Source organism: Limulus polyphemus, unplaced genomic scaffold, assembly GCF_000517525.1.
Source record: "Limulus polyphemus unplaced genomic scaffold, Limulus_polyphemus-2.1.2 Scaffold5908, whole genome shotgun sequence".
NCBI classification, from domain to species: Eukaryota; Metazoa; Arthropoda; class Merostomata; order Xiphosura; family Limulidae; genus Limulus; species Limulus polyphemus.
Window position 1 is genome coordinate 2,368 of NW_013671518.1, and position 3,322 is coordinate 5,689.

General features: G+C 37.9%; 1 protein-coding gene across 1 annotated transcript in view; it reads right to left on the reverse strand.

Moving 5' to 3' along the window:
- Positions 1-600: 600 nt before the first annotated feature.
- The window catches only part of LOC106473125 (octopamine receptor beta-2R-like), a 43,093-nt gene continuing 40,371 nt past the window's right edge, over positions 601-3,322 (reverse strand). Inside the window, exon 2 of the mRNA XM_013933805.2 lies at positions 601-675. The gene's annotated coding sequence lies outside the window, so the exon portion shown is untranslated. The remainder of the gene's footprint in view (positions 676-3,322) is intronic.

Below are 3,322 nucleotides of genomic sequence, written 5' to 3' on the forward strand. Positions count from 1 at the left end.
CCGGGTAGCAGTACTTGATCTAGGTTCTTATTAAATACCGGGTACAGTACAGATCTAGGTTCTTATTAAATACCGGGTAGCAGTACTTGATCTAGGTTCTTATTAAATAGCGGGTAGCAGTACTGATCTAGGTTTTTATTAAATACCGGGTAGCAGTACAGATCAAGCCATCATGACGTCAGAGTTGTGTATAAAAGTTTGAGACATCATGACGAATCCCGCTGGGCAGACATATTAGAGTTATTTGGTGGCGTGGAGTTAACTGAGTAAGGAACTAATTTATCACACTGTCATCACTACGTCGAGCGAACTCATGTTTGTGTAATGTCGGGACTATTTTAGAATACAGCTAGAGTCGGTGCTGGCTCTTGGTAATGACCATTAATTTCTCCGCACCTCTGTCTACGATCACGTCTCCTCTTCTCTGTTATCTGCTGCGTACGACAATCTCGAGACCACACCCAATCAGTGAGAGTTAGCTACACGAAGAAGATTACTTAATATTATTTATTGCACTCTAAAGTCAATATTTCAGCAAGACCAGAGCTAATTCGGTAACCTATTTCGGTTGATGGTTCCTGAAACAAGAATAGACACACACGAGTTTTGGTGATGTAACATTCTCGCCTCGGCACGTGGCATTCAAGATCCTTTCCGTTTTCCTATTTGAAATACCTATAAAAGAAATACCGACTATAATATTATCTGAATACACATGACTCAATTACTTGTCTCCATCTTCGAAATCTTATTAAACTGGGTGTTTTTTTTGTTTTTTTTTGGTCTATTTTAAATAAATTTTAACCCATAGCTCATAGTTCTCATACACAGTCATAGACGGCTATTCAATTATTAAGTAAATTGGAGCCTCGTTACCCCCCCCCCCCCCCCGCCCCAGTGGCACAGGCGGTATGTTTGCGGACTTACAACGCTGGAAACCGGGTTTCGATACCCGTGGTGGGCAGAGCACAGAAAGCCCTTTGTGTAGCTTTGTGCTTAACTTCAAAAACAAACAAACAAATTGTTGCCCCAGATATTTAGATGAAGGTGTTAACTTCACAAGTCATCGCAGACTTCTGAAGACATGTGTTAACTTCACAAGTCATCGCAGACTTCTGAAGACAGGTGTTAACTTCACAAGTCATCGCAGACTTCTGAAGACAGGTGCTAACTTCACAAGTCATCGCAGACTTTAGAAGACAGGTGTTAACTTCACAAGTCATCGCAGACTTCTGAAGACAGGAATTATTTCATGCGCGACAAATATTTGGAGAGAAAGATTTTGCTCAAATTATACGTGTGTTAATAGAAAGTCAATTGTATGTTGTGTGTGGGAGTGGGGAATTCACTAACCACATAGCAACAGTAGTAAACTAGGTGGAAGGAGCTTTGTTTCCAAGCAGCTGTTTTTTTTGTTTTTTTTCATTTAATTACCGGACCATAAATTCTATTATAAAATTACTTAATGATCATCATTCAATCTTTGTTATGAACTGAGATCAAAGTGTTAAAAGTTAACAAAGCGGCATATTTTGATACGGAAGTAACTGTTTAAAAAACGTTTTGGAATGTGAATCATCATCGGAGATTTATGCTTTCAGATCGTAGATTTAGAATTTTTCAAGATGAAGATATCCCTTATACGTAATTATATTGGAAAACAAAGGAATATGGATCAATTTAGAGTACCAGGACTATCTAGAAAGAGACCTGCAACAAGTCGTACCCTAGCCGTGGTACGCAAAGTGCGGCGTCTTGTAACAGATGAGAATCTACGAACACAAAGGTCAGTGGCAAAAGTCGCTCCCTTGCCACGGGCATAAATACACAACATAGTTAAAAAAGGGTTCTATCACAACTTACTTCCAAGACATATCCGTTCAGTCGTCGTACACTTCAAGCAGATGGAGAATGAAATGGACATTAATGTTATTCCATGTGATTACAAACCAGTCACGTCGTCCGACTTATGGATTTCCGTGAGATCTGAATGTTTAAACACAGGCTGGAAAACCATCGTCTTTATATACTATATGGATTATAGAAAGTAAGCAGGAGAGATTGGTGTACTTTGAGCATGACAGTTTTACAACAGAGCCTTTTGCAACAGAAACTACGCTACAGTACTATTGCCAAGATGCAAGTCATGAGATAGAGCATGATGAAGCTACAAGCTCTATGTTACCAGTTTAAAAACCTGTTTATTTTACTCTATTTAGGCTTAATATCAACATTTTATACACATATGTTTATTTGACAGTTCTATTCTAGTCAATGATCAATTAGGTAGGCTTAATGTGTGTTTTTTACTTTATTCAATTGTTTTATTTCATGGAATGGGTCAAACCGAAGCAACGTTTTTGTTTTGCCAAATTTATGAAAATTTCCAAAACAAAAAGAACATACAAATAGTCCAGAAAATTAAAATTCGTTTCGGACGTCAAATAACATATGTTTATTTTAGATGCTAAACGACAATTATTTAATTATAATTTCAGTTCAACAACTTACAATTTCAAGTTGGTTTTTGTTAAGCTACACAATGAGCTATGTGTACTCTGATCACCATTTTGTAACGTCATATAAGGCTGCAGATTTATCGCTGAGCGCCACTGGAGAGCATTTGTAAATTGTCTAAATTTGTTTAACATAAACGTCCGATGATAAAACATTATATTGATGAAAAACAATCGTATTAACGTCGTTAGGTGTTAAAAACGTTAATGATGAAACTGTAAGTGGGGGACCTGTTTCGAAACGAAAGTGTTTATCCTTGGAGCCATCCATCTCTGTCAGACAGTTTTTAACAACTTTCGAATAAACAGTACAGGTTGGTGGCCTCACGTGTCTAGATAAATCAGCAGTTCACGCATGTCAGACCTCCAGACTTGTGCATCTATAATGGATGTTTATATAAGTAAGGATAACTGTGCTGATTTCCTGAAACTCACTTTAATGAGATGGTAAACTGTCCAGAGCTGATGATCAACCTTATAGCGTTTGTTGAGGTAATAGTTGCAAGAGCAGATCATTATTTCTGAAGGTTAAATAGGTATTGATATTTTTACTGATGTGAAACATGGGATAAAGAGGAGAAACAAGACTCTTAGGGTAAAGGCATTGCGTTGCGATACATGGGATAAAGAGGAGAAACAAGACTCTTAGGGTAAAGGCATTGCGTTGCGATACATGGGATAAAGAGGAGAAACAAGACTCTTAAGGTAAAGGCATTGCGTTGCGATACATGGGATAAAGGCATTGCGTTGCGATACATGGGATAAAGAGGAGAAACAAGACTCTTAAGGTAAAGGCATTGACGTTG